The sequence below is a fragment of the Chiloscyllium punctatum genome, chromosome 20, assembly GCF_047496795.1.
Source record: "Chiloscyllium punctatum isolate Juve2018m chromosome 20, sChiPun1.3, whole genome shotgun sequence".
Taxonomy (NCBI): Eukaryota; Metazoa; Chordata; class Chondrichthyes; order Orectolobiformes; family Hemiscylliidae; genus Chiloscyllium; species Chiloscyllium punctatum.
Window position 1 is genome coordinate 49,111,520 of NC_092758.1, and position 14,220 is coordinate 49,125,739.

Below are 14,220 nucleotides of genomic sequence, written 5' to 3' on the forward strand. Positions count from 1 at the left end.
GCAACTTTTCCAAAGTAATGTCAGGCTCACTGGTCTGTATTTACCTGGAATATCCCTACTATCCTTCTCGTACAGGAGGACAACATGAGCAATGCTGCAGTCCTCCGGCACCTCATGTGATTGTGATTTATTTTTTTCTCTCAGGTCACTGGAACATTTTTTTTTAAAGCCTAGTCTAATGGAACCCATTTTGATTGTTGTTAAAAACCCATTGGTTCATTAATGCCCCTTAGGGAAAAAAAAAATATTATTTGTGCCTGGTCTAGCCTGCATGTAACTCCAGACCCATGGAAATATTGCTAACCTATAAATGCCCCTGAAGTGGCCTTCAGGTCTAATTGGCTCAAATGCCGACCTTGATAGTAATGCTCACTTCTTGTATAGGAATGAAAAACCAATCTGTGCACCTTGTTAAAATTACTGTTAACAATTATTTTCTTCATTTTCTATTCATCAACTTTCCTTTTATTGCTGTGTTTCTGTAGCTTTTCATGTCTTTTAACTTGTTCTTTCTTTGATTTTTGTACTGTAATGCACTCAGTGAAAATGAGGAGAAATCTGAGAATCGTCCCAAGTTTCACGTTCTTCGTGATGAAGAAATGCTTTACGATCTTGGTGACTATAGGTAAGCAGAGCAAGCATGGAAGTTGCAAATCTCAACATGGCTGGCTTTAAATCCATTGCCATTGTGTGGAACATCAAAAGTAAGGATTTACTAAAAAAAATAACAGTGGGGCATCTGTGCACTTTCTTAATTTTAACATATTGCATTTTAAGAATATTTCTTTTTGCAAAAAGATACAAGCATGGTTCTTAGCATAGTTTAAACTTGGATAAAATTGGCTGACCTATCCAGAATTGATTTTTTTTTAAACCAGAAAATCTAAGTAGCTAGGTGCCTTTTAAATGGCTTTAAAGGTTTCTTTAATGTTTTTCAGCAGTTTGGGCTTTATATTAATTCCATAACTTGAATTAGTACCAATTCAACAATACTGCATATCAAGGTTGTCTTGCTTATTTTGTGTTCTAACCCTTTTATTGGATTACTTCGATTACCATTCGGTCTTATCCAAGTAGCATGCAACTAAGAAATTGTCAAAGTTTTCATGTGATCACCTGAGAAAAGAAGGGGTGCAGTGGGAGGTTAGGGGAATGTTTCTGAGCATACTCTTCCAAGCATACACTTATAAATTAGAGTTGCCATACACAAAACAATAAAATGTTTTTAGTTTACCATGCATTCTGAATGCACTGTACAAAAATATAATTTAATCAGTTTTTCATATTGTAGAGAAATGTACTTTTGGGTAATTGGATCCTTCTTTTTTGTAGTCTTCCTGCTCTGCATGACTCAATGATGCACTTGTGATATACTTACTTTTTGAGTCATCAGTGATAAAGAAAGTAGCTTTTCTTATTATACTGCCCTTCTGTGATGAGATGAGGTTAAGTAGTAGGTAAATTCAATATTAGGAGAGTTGAATATGTCGAAAAGTTATTTAATTGAAATGCAGCATGGTGGGGTCTTTTTTAAAACTTTGAGAAAGAAATCTGAAATGTTACTTCATCAAAATAGGCCTTGAATATTAGGTAACCTTCAAAGTGATGTCACCTGTTAGTAGAATTTATTTTTGTGTATGTCTGCTCTGATGAGATCTAGAAGATGCAGTGTGATATTCCAGGACCGTCTTGATGGCTCATTGAAGCTACTACTGAGATTAGTAGTTTTGTTTACTTTTCTTTCTAATTTTTCCCAAAACCTGGTGATTTAGGCCACAGTGATCTAATAGCACTATAGTTGGTTTTCTACCAAACCAATATCAATGGAAAAGGATATTTTCCTATTTTAAATTTTGAAATTAAGTACAAAGGTTAACAGGAGGTGTATCAAGAGAAATTAATTAGATGTGCAATTAGACTGGAAACTGTTTTGGATTAACTGTAGCATACTCAACCCAAAATACTACATAGAGCTTGTGAGCAGAAATTTTTGGCAAGTTGATTTGTGAGATTTTCTTAAATTGTTTACTGTTGTCTTTTTTGGGATGGATTTTATAAATGGGAAATAACCTGATTTCAGAGATGGGTAAAATTTTGTACGTTTTCTTTCTTTTGCTGTAGTAATAACATGATGCTGATCAATGGGTAATCTTTTTTAAAGTGGGAAACATTCTGCAATAGATTAAAATATAATGCATAACTCTGTGGTACTTGCTGAATGCAGCCTTTCTGACTTTGGCAGTAGTTGCAGTGAGCGTGCTTACTGTGTTTGTTTGTTTTTCTGAAGCTTTGGAGATGTCAGCTTTGGGTCCATGATAGCATTCTTGCCACTGAAATAAAAGGTTGTGAGTTCATGTATTACTCCAGAGACACAAACACATAATCCAAGCTGATGCTGTTAATGGTGCTGTCTTTCATTTGAGTTGTTATGAAAAGCTCTGGCTGCTCTGTCAGGTAGATGTAAAAGATGCCGCGATTCTATTCGAAGGATAGCAGGGAATGAATTCCTATGATCTTTCAGTTTGTACTTATCCTTCAGCCAATATCACTAAAAATGGATCATCTTATGATCTCATTGGGGGACAAAACTGGGTGAAAATGAGTTTTCCTGACATCGTGACAGTGAATCCCATCAAAAACTGGCTGCGAAATGCATTGGAATGTCCTGAGGTCATACACGTACTCTGCAGTTACTTTCTCTCTTCACTTCACTTCTTTCTCTGTCTTATTCCTGTCAAACCCATCAACCACATAATGTAGGCATTCTGTCAAAACTGATCAACGTGTTATCATCCCCAATGATGCCAGTAAGAAGCGACTGATGGTGGACACTGAGGATTGGCAGCCAAAAACAGGAACAACCCAGTCTCGCTCTTTCCGCATCCTCGCTCAGTTGACTGGCACAGATTTCAGTAAGTGTATTGGCCTCATTAATCTGTGATGATTTAACAAACATGTGTGCCAAACAGTTATTCCAGAACATAATGGTTGACATCCACATCCAAAGATGTTGAAGATCAATTATGTGACACGTGGCGAATCGAAAGTTGAAACAGATATATTTTGGGAGGGAAGTGCTATAAGGATGTCTCTCATTGTTAATGAAGATAAAGTGAAAAACACCAGAGGCCTCAGTCAGAAAATCAAACCGAATACTCTTGGATATAAGTTTGGGGAGCATGTTGCTGAGTGAATGTTCGAATAAGTCTACAGAAGGGGTGTAATTCAAAATGGAAAGTAGTGGAGGGTGATGAAGGTTGGGGATGATGGAGAAGTTGGAGCTAATGAGTTACATACGTAAGGACCACTGTTTTGGAGTTGTATAGATTGGCAGTTAGGAGACTGATGAGAGTATTTGTACAGTCGCAATTGAATGTAAAAGCATAAATAAAGGATATAAACCAGCATTCATAGTATAGGTTACAAAAAAAAACTCAACAATCTCTTTGTTACTTGGGTTTTAATGCAGAAAGCCAGTATGTGTAAATTGAGGAACATTAAGTATTTTAATGCATCAGTTATTTAAGATTTCAAGCTATGTTGTGCTTCTGAATAATCATTGAATATGCTAATATGTGAATAGGGTAGAATTCAAACCAAAATAGAATTACTTATTATCGAGAACTTTCTGTTGAATATTGAAAAAGACCTGTGTTTCTAGAATTGTGGATAGAATTTAAGTTTGTAGTTTATTATATCCAAGAATTATTTCATTTTTGAACTTGAGAGATAACCAAGTATATTCATGTTGTTGTAAATTAAATCAAATCAAATGATGGAGTGAATATTGTATGCAGATGTTTGCAGTAAGCAATATATAATCTATGCTGTCAACTAGGTTTCATGACTATAAACTTCAGTTCTGATGTAACTGAGAAGCAGAGTTCATGTGAGATAACCTTTCTTGACTTCTGTGATAAATAATTACTTTTTAAAATTATCTATTTAACAAGATGTGGATGTTGCTGATGAGGCAAAAATTTATTGTCCATCCATAATTGCTCTTAAATAGATTGCCTGTGGTTCTTGAATCAATGTAGGCTACATCATATAGTGAAAACAATTTACTTTGTTCAATGACATTCGTGAACTACGTGAGTTTTTGCAACAATTGTTAGTGGTAATTACTGAGACTAGTTTTCATTTCCAGATTTTAAGCAATTGTATTTGAATTCCAGCGGCTTCTGTACTTTAATTTTAACTCCTTGTTCTCAAATCATCAACCTGAGCCCTCTGGATTACAAGGCAAGTAAAATCCCTACTTCACACTCTCCCCATCTAGGATCACATCCATTAATTATAGAGAATTTTTTTTCCCTTTTGGGCCAAAAGAGCAATTATGCTGGAAAAGTCAATGTGCATGGAAATAATATATAGGGACTCATATTTTAGTTTGACCAATTAAAGGTAAAAAAAATAAAACTCTTAGTCTGTGTTTTTGACTTTGGATTGGCACGTACCATTAATTGAGCATCCCGTATTTTTCCAATTAATTTCAGTGCGAGATCCAGATGATGAAGTTGTTAAAAGGGCAAGGTAAGATGTAGAAGACATAAGTGATGGCCAATCTTGCTGATGGAGCATAAGTATAATAAGCCATTCAGTCAAACATTAGGATTCTTTAGTATTTTAATGAATATTCTGGTCACTTGAGCCCATTATATTTTCCTATACAAAATGCTATATTTGTATTAATCTTGTATATACGTCCTGCTACTTACCTCATTATAATTTTATATTTTTGCATGAACTGTGAAATTGTTTAATATATCCCAAACTTGGATCAGGTTAAACCCTTTTATGAATACTGTGACTGGGAGGAGGGAGTAATTACGCTGTGGCAAGTTTATATCCGTGGTTGTTATTAGTGGTATAAAGGAAGGACAAAATATATAACTTTAGAATAGGTGCTAAGTTATAACTGCATACTAGTTCCAAATACCCTAATGTTCTAATCCTTTTTAAAAAGGACAATGTTTAGTCTTGCCTCCCATTGTGCATTGCCATATGTAACTGACTGGTGATGTGTTACAACTTGCATCTTCGAAATACAGCAACGACACGACAGCATTGTGGTGATTATATACCTGCTCAGATAGTTGATCGTAATTTTGACCTATGAGGTTGATAAATCACTTCAATACTCATCACCCCAGATATAAGATACTCACTAACCGTTACACGTCTTCAGTGCTGGAGATTTCTGGGCAGGGGCTTCCTGTCGGGAGGAATTCTTGAATACAGCAGCAGAGAGCATTCAGCTCACAAATATTGCAGTAGAAAATGTGCTGTATTCTGTGTTTTTGGTTTATATAGGAACAAGCTAGCCATTTTGGCAGCTCCTTGAAAATGTAAGTACTCAAGTCAGGTGTAGGGCTTATGCATGGGCGGTAATGTGCCAGTTGGATGAGGGGAGGGAGTGGTGTTCATGGAGTAGCAAGTATGTTGATTGAGAGGTGGTGTGTCAGATGAGATGCCAGGTGGTTGAGTAGGTAGTGCCAGGTAAGTGAATGTATTCTTTTGAGGTGGGGGTTTGTTAGGTCCGATGAGCAAGGGATGAGAGAGGTGTTGTGTCCAGGAAGTCAGATTGGTTAGGTGGTGGGGGTGTTGTTAGGTTGAGGGAGAGGAATGGAGTAGTCTCTGATTTGTTGGTTGAGGATGGTGAGAGGTTTAGGACCATATTGAGGGTCTTGAGGTTTCTTCTATGTCTGTGGTTGTTGGAGGAACAGGTGAAAGGTGAGGATGACCGGTCAGGCCAGGGAAAAGATGCACTTTGTTTTAAGGAGTGCTTGGAGGTAAGGGATTGGTGGAAGTTTAGTTGGGAAGTTAGTTTAATAGTTACCAGAAGTTGAGAATGTGTTTCACATCCTCTAACTTTTCTTGGTTAACAGTTGAGCTTAAATGAGTCAGATCGCTGAGTTCTGACTTCAATAGACTTTGAGGAATCCAGACCAAGGCAATTGCTCATTGGGGAAATATAACTTCCCTTCAATTCCCGTGGAGACAGCTGCAGCAGGAGTCTGCATTGTCCTGATGCAGCTCCAGTATACTCTGCTCCATTGACTTTCTGGCTATTAGAGTCATAGAGATGTACAGCATGGAAACCCATCCATGTCGACCAGATATCCAAACCCAATCTATCCCACCTGCCAGCACCCGGCCTATAACCCTCCAAACCCTTCCTATTCATATACCCATCCAAATGCCTCTTAAATGTTGCAATTGTACCAGCCTCCACCACTTCCTCTGGCAGCTCATTCCATATACATACCGGTATATGCATGAAAATGTTGCCCCATAGGTCTCTCTTATATCTTTCCCCCCTCCCCCTAAACCTATGCCCTCTAGTTATGGACTCCCCAACCCCAGGGATGAGACTTTGCCTATTTATCCTATTCATGCCCCTCATAATTTTGTAAAACTCTATAAGGTCACTCCTCAGCCTCCGACACTCCAGGGAAAACAGCCCCAGCCTGTTCAGCCTCCCCCTATAGCTCAAATCCTCCAACCCTGGCAACATCCTTGTAAATCTTTTCTGAACCCTTTCAAGTTTCACAACATCTTTCCAATAGGAAGGAGACCAGAATTGCACGCAATATTCCAACAGTGGCCTCACCAATGTCCTGTACAGCCACAACATGACCTCCCAACTCCTGTACTCAATACTCTGACCAATAAAGGAAAGCATACCAAGCGCCGCCTTCACTATATTATCTACCTGCGACTCCAGTTTCAAGGAGCTATAAATCTGCACTCCAAAGTCTTTGTTCAGCAACACACCCTACGACCTTACCATTAAGTGCATAAGCCATGATAAGATTTGCTTTCCCAAACTGCAGCACCTCGCATTTATCTGAATTAAACTCCATCTGCCACTTCTCAGCCCATTGGCCCTCTTCGCTGTCCACTACACCTCCAATTTTGCTATCATCTGCAAACTTACTAACTGTACCTCTCACGCTCGCATCCAAATCATTTATGTAAATGACAAAAAGTAGAGGATTCAGTACTGATCCTTGTGGCACTCCACTGGTCACAGGCCTCCAGTCTGAAAAACAACCCTCCACCACCACCCTCTGTCTTCTACCTTTGAGCCAGTTCTGTATCCAAATGGCTAGTTCTCCCTGTATTCTGAGATCTAACCTTGCTAATCAGTCTCCCATGGGGAACCTTGTCGAACACTTTACTGAAGTCCATATAGATCACATCTACTGCTCATTTTGTGAAAAGACATCTGTCTGTCTTCACATGGCATTTTGAATGAATTTGAAAAGCATCAGTGTGGAGATGATTCATTATTGAGGTATCAAACCAAAACATTGCTTTCATCTGTGAGCTTTCAAAATGATCAAGCTAAGTTGAAGCTATAAAACATGTCAAGTGCTCTGATAAACTGGAAAGTAGGTGCTCTGGCCTGAATGGTGGTGTATTTTCTTTCTTCAGTCCTTGCATTAAAATTGTCAACTCATTCTTAAAAATGTTTCTACAAATTTGCAACAAGTAACAAACAAACTTATTTTTCCTTTTCTTATGTAATTATTGCAAATGTTTAGTCCCCCTTTGTTTCTAAAATTCAGAGTCATACAGCTCAAATACAGACCCATTGATTAAGCCAGTCCATGCTGCCCATAATCCCAAAATAAACTAGTCCCACCTGTCTGTGCCTTGCCCATATCTCTCCAACCATTTTTTTTATTCATGCACTTATGCAAATGTCTTCTAGATGACTTCTACTTATCTCCCGCATCCACCAATTCCTCTGGAAGGTCATTCCACACATGAGCTGCTGTGTGAACAAAACTCCCTTATTTTTACACTATTTAAAAAAAACACATTAGCAACTTATTTAAAAACTAGAAGAACATTGTTTTTGCTCTTTATTGCTAGATTTAATTCGATATCAAAATTTTGCAGAGCTGTAAAATGATCCTTTTTTTGAGTTCAGGCAGCTAATCTAAATCATCTATCTCCCAAATGAAGTCAAATTTTCTATCACGTGTAGAATAAATGTCCTTATTCAAAATTGACTGCCCAGTTCTTGCCCTGGTTAGTACTTGTAAACTCCTCATAGTCAAAGAACAGAAAAATCCAAAGGACACATTAGTAAATATGGTACATTGCTATCAATGATGTACAATTGAAGGACAAAGTGATACCCCAATCATAAATCAAACAAGGTAGTTATGAAATATTCTGAAAACGAACCAGAGTTTTGGAAAGCAATATTTGCTATAATTTTGCAGAAATCCAATTCATGGTTGTCTTGTTTTGCATTTGTAAAACAAGCAGCTGTAAATTGAAAATGACTGTGGATGTACCTTGACTAAACCCTGATATGAAAGGCTCATCTGAAGCCACTGACTGCCTGCTCAAACCACTTTAAAGATTCTACATGCAGATTCAATTCTCTACTGTGTCAGATGCTGAAAAATAATTCAGGTATAAATTAGTGGAGTCTGTGATATGAGCATTTGTCCAATGTTGTGTGTGGTCTTCAGTAGCTTAGTTATTAATAAGGTTCCTGAAGAAGATTTAAGGAAATTATATTTAATGTGGAGCTAGAAATTGCAGGAAGACTTTTTTTTTATTCTCCAGTTTTTTTTAAAAAAAAGTGTTTCAAAGTGAGTATAGTTTTTTTTTCACTCACTTAATGCTTGTAACCCATGTGACTGGTATGAAATCAATGGACCAAATGATGACTCTCTAACTCTAAACCTTTAAGAAAATATGCTCAAGATACTCATACACATTTTGATCCAGGTTCATATTCAAGGCTAAAGATACAAGTTTATATATTCTGAATCATGATATTTGTTTTATTAAGTGCTTTAATTTAAGCTCTGTCATGTATATGTTCTATCAGCTGAGTTATTTGCCATAGAATCATAGAATCCCTGTATTGTGGAAACTGGCCATTTTGGCCCAACATTTCCACACCAACCCTCCGAAGAGTAACCAACCCAGGCCCATTTCCCCCTACCCTATTAATCTACATTTACCCTGATTAATTCACCTAACCTACATATTCCTGAACACTCTGGGCAATTTAGCATGGCCAATTCACCTAACCTGCACATCTTTAGATTTAAGGTATTTGTCCCTCCCTGCAAAATAAATGATTAATTTTGCATACGTGTGACCGAGACTTGCTACTGCATTGCAGAAGCCACATTTTAGTTGAACAGCTTTGCCATTTATTTAACATGGTACCGTCAATAGTGTGAAAGTACACCTGCATTAAATCAGACCTACGTTTATCCCGAAAGGGGTGGGTAACTGTGACTTTTCTGCAACTTTAATAATGGGGAATATTAAGGTTTTTTTCTTAATTTAATAATTCTGCTATTTCTTTTTATTTTCTCATCTTTCTTTCTTTCTTATCTTCCACAGAGAAAGGTTTATCACTGAACTGCAGAGCCCACGCTATATGAAATTGCGTGATTGGCATCATGAACGATCTGCTCATTCTCTTAATATAAAAACTTGAACTTGGCTAGAGTATAATTGTGAAAAGTTCATCTCCTCAATCCTCTGTCTCAATCAGTTTCTGTACTGAGCACTTTCTTTCTTCTGAGCTTTTGTTCTCCTCCTTTTGACATTTCTTCATGTGCAATATATACTGTTGCAATATCTGTTCGACATAAGGTATAAAAATCTGGACTGTTTGGAGTTTTTAATTTGTTGTTAGCATGGTTTTGATTTAAAAATTGAGTTCAGTTTTTACAAAACTGAATATGCATCACAATTGGAACTGTTAGGCATGATTTGATAGGAATTTGGTAAATTGCAATTGAGGAATGCATACATTTTATTTTGGTTGCAAATAGAAGGGTTAGATTCAGGAGTACTTACATTTAAAGAAACCTGTTTAAACCTAATGTGAAGCCTTCCGTATGTTTGTAACATAGTATTAATGCACTGTATACAAATTTATATATAACTGGTTTGTTTTGAGAAAATATTTTAATAAAAGCTCTTGAATTAAGTGATTCTCCATTTGATTTCCAAATAATTATGCAATTTAAAGTATATACTTTTGAAGTTGAATATTTTAAAAACTAGTTAATATTTTAATAGAACTGGAGATTAATTTGTAAAACTTTGGAGCATGATGGGTACATGCCGTTATTAAATTGGCACATTCCCAAGTACAAAAATATGATTGAATGCATTAACTAACCAATCCCAAGCATATCTTTGATAACCAGACTAATACAAGTTACTGCAGGAAATCCTGCTCCAAGTGCTAGTCATTTATTAACCACTTGGAAATAAGATTACTGTTGGAGCTGAATTCAACATTAACTCTCAGTCAAATTGATTTGAAAAGTGACACAGCAAGGTTTTTCCTGGTTAAATATAGTTAATTTGTTCATATAGATTTTCTTGACTTTTCTTCATGATAAGTAGAACCTTCCTAAAGAGAGAAATCAAATATCAAAATGCTAAATGTTTCTTTATTACATATTTCACCTTCCTCTCTCAAACATTGCAGTGCACAATAATAAGAACAAATCTGGTGGTTACTTAATCTGAAATTTAAGTATCCAGAGTTGCTGTCAAATTCTTTCTCGCTACACATAATATTTGTCGAGTTTTGTTCACATTTGCCTGTGGTTTGCAACTGTAGCATCATCAACCTAACGTGAGATCTTGCAAAGTTGACTTTGTCCTATATATCTAAACAAAAGCTGAATATTATTTCAAATAAAGTTTGCAAGTTAAGAAAATACTTATTGAATATATTTAGATTCAGCAAATGCTATTAATGAAAAATAAAATGATTAGTAGAGACCGGTGGTTGTGCCTTGTGTTTTTTTTAATACAACACCGTTTTTCCTTTAAGCTTGTTTTAACTGGTAAATAACAGCTTATGCACCAGTTCAATGTAGTAAAATATCCCAAGATGCAGTCCTTTTGTCTTTATGGCTTAACTTCGTAGTTTCAGCCCAATGGGAAAATCCAGTAATACCTGAAAATGACTGTGCCGATTGTTCGGGACTCCTTATTTTAAAGGATGAGTCAGACCAATGCACTATTGAACGATCCATATCGTTTGTGAAGTTGGCAGCAAGGAAGCGTTTATCCTAGAATCTGATGCTTTTGTACCAGAAGCCATGCATGTGCAAATCAAAACCTCTCTTGTTCCACTTCTCCATTGAGGTTCTCTCTCTCTCCTCTTCATTGTCCCACCCCATAAAGTTTTCACATCTTTAATTTCTAGCAATTGTAGGCTAAATGGAAGTGTTGGGAACATTAGCTGCAGCTGAGATCAGCCAATTTTTTTTAAAAATCTACCCGATTAGCTAAACTGTGTCCAAATAATATAAAGAATTTAATGGACTTCAAAAGTGATTTAACCAGAAGCTGAAAAGAATGCCTTGATAGTTACTCTTGTAAATCAGTAAATAGCATAGATGGAAAAAATAGCTGATTGCTTTATAACATCTTTAGGAACAAAGGAACCATGGATGTTTTTATTAATATATGGCCAAAATTTTAAAAGAAAACAATATTTTGAGGATATAGGCTTTGCTTACGGGACCAGCATTTTTTCCTATTTCTAATTGCCTTTGAGAAGGCAGTGGTGACCTTGAATTGCTGCAGCCTGTTTGGCTTGGGAAACATTCAGTGTTGTTAAGAAGGGGGTTCCACTTTAGTAGCTGACTAGTAGTGAAGTGGCAGCAATATGTTTGAGTTGGGCTGGTGAGTGACTTGGGGAGTAACCTTTTAAGTAGCGGTGTTCCCATGTATCTGTTACCCTTGTCCTTCCAGATGGTACCATCTGTGTTTGAAAGGTACTATCTAAGAAACCTTTGTGAATTCCAGCTGAGAATTTTGTAGAAATATGGCTATTGGTATTAGAGGGAGTAAAGTAATAATCAAGTGGGCTGCTTTGACCTAGATAGTGTCAAGCTTCTGGAGTGTTGTTCGAGCTGTGTTCTCACAGGCACGTGGTGACAATTCTGGGTAGATGCCAGTGTTATAACTCTACTGGAACAGCTTGGTTAGGAGTGTGATTATTTCTGGAGCAAGAGTGTTCAGTTCTATTGCTGGAATGTTGTAAAGGCCTTTAATCTTCACAACATCAAATGCATTAAGCCATTCCTTGATCACAGGAAGTGAATTACGCTGGCTGAAAATACTGCATAAAAGGACAATCCTTAATCTAAACTTTATCGCTGTGTACATTACATTTGAAAGGAATAATACAGCAAATGATTGTAAGATTTTTTTTTGGAATTTGATTTGATAAATGTCTCAATAGGGGTTTAACGTACTGTTTTTTTTTATGTTGGATATGCAGTGAATGCTGAAGCAATTACATTTGCACTGACCTCAAAACTGCCCACAAGGATCTAGCAATCTCTGTGATGTGGATTTTCACTTTCCTAATGGCTGTTTGTCTGACATTAAAACAGGAGATCCACAGGCGTCCAGCATCAATGATTTTATGAAGCTGCAATCACCTTGGAAGTATTGTCGAGGACAGCAACCAGGAATTTCAAAGTGCTTTGCCTGAATGCCTTTAATAAAAGGGAAAGATACTTACATAAATGATTGGATTCAGAAGCAAAAATATCCATGAAGAAGCATTCTTGCTTTTTTATGAGAAATTTAATATCTTACAGATGCAATTATGTTTTATGGGTCACTGAAGAGAAGTAGTTGACATTATGAAGTTATAATCAAATCAAAAAGAAGCCATTCTATCCATTGTATCTGTGTCACTCTCTGTAAATGAGGATTAGATGGCCCTATTATCTAGCCCTTGTGGCAATTGTTTTTCTTTTCAGATACTTACCCAATTCTCTGAAACCTGCAATTGAATTTGTCACCACCACACTCTATGGCAGGACATTTCAGATGGTAACCATTTGCTCTGTTATTTTTAAAAAATAGTTTCCTTATGTTGCTGTTAGTTCTTTTGCCAATCACCTTAAACTGATATCCTCTGATTCTCAATCTTCTGCCAAGACTCTGTCTAAGCTCCTATCTTGATTTGGAATATTTGTCTCATCTCATCTCAAATTTCTGTATAAAGAGAACAATCCTAACTCCTCTAAACTGTTCAAGCAACTGAAGCATATCATAACTAGAACCATTTGCTGCAATCTTTTCTGCATCCTCTATAAACCCTTCACACCTTTCCTAAAATGTAGTGTCTGGAAATAGATATTGACAAAATAGAAAGACAGCAAAATTATTTGAATAGAGAGAGTTTGCAGAACTGAGGCACAGAAGAATTTGGATGGCTGGGTACATGAATCTCAATGTTTTTAGTATGTAGGTTCAGCAAGTGATCAGGAATACTAATGAGTATTACCATTTAGTTCACGGTAAGTGGAACGTAAAAGTAGCAAAATTTTTCCACAGTTATGAAGGGCATTGGTGACACCACGTTGAAAGTGCTGTGTGCAGTTTTGGTCTCATTATTTAATAAAGGATATAATTACTTTTGAAGCAGTTAGGAGAAAGTTCATTCAACAGGTTGGGTCTGTATCCATTGGAGTTTTGAAGAATGTCAAGTCATCTTATTGAAACACTAAATCCTGGGTGTGGCGGTGGGGGTGGCGGGGGGCAGCGGGTCAAGGGACTTGACAGGGAGGATGCTGAAACAATGTTTCCACTTGTGGACAAGAGTAGGATTGGGGAGGGGGGATGGTTTAAAAATAAGTGGTTGCCCATTGAAGATGGGTGAGATTTTTTTTTTCTGATGGTTATGTAAGTGTGGAATTCCCTTCCTCTAAGCATTGAAGAGAGGGTCAATGAATACTTTAAAGGCTAAAATAATCTATACCTTTTGTTAGTTAGGTATCCAAGGATAGGAAAGAAAATGAAATTAACCCACAGTCGGATCAACTATTAAATGGTAGAATAGGCTACAGATACTGAATTGCCAACTCTTAATATATTTAATTCTGCTTTTCATTTGTGTACTCTGCTATAAAGGTCATACCTCCCTTGCCTTTCTACTCTCTGCTGCTACCTACACAGAATCCCATGTCTTTTTAAGCATATTGTCACTCTGCTCTGATTCAACAAGTCCTGCACATATTCTCCCAGATCCCCTGCTCCGGCACCTGCTTTAGATTGAAATGTTATTTTCTTCAATCTTTTTGTTCTACGTTTCAAACTGTAAGACTTTGCACTTGCATGAAATGCCATCTCACCAACCTGTCTGTCTCCAATGGAAGTTCATGAGTATCTTCCTGATAG

The 14,220-nt window shown here is 36.9% G+C and overlaps 1 protein-coding gene across 8 annotated transcripts in view; it reads left to right on the forward strand.

Moving 5' to 3' along the window:
- pdlim7 (PDZ and LIM domain 7) overlaps positions 1 to 14,220 on the forward strand; it is a 141,215-nt gene that overhangs the window by 84,439 nt on the left and 42,556 nt on the right. Inside the window, exons 5-8 of one of the 8 annotated variants that reach the window (XR_011963498.1) lie at positions 542 to 625; positions 2,761 to 2,912; positions 4,500 to 4,536; positions 9,391 to 12,870. The exons of the other annotated variants lie outside the window; for them this stretch is intronic. The gene's annotated coding sequence lies outside the window, so the exon portion shown is untranslated. The remainder of the gene's footprint in view (positions 1 to 541; positions 626 to 2,760; positions 2,913 to 4,499; positions 4,537 to 9,390; positions 12,871 to 14,220) is intronic. 8 annotated transcript variants of the gene reach the window in all.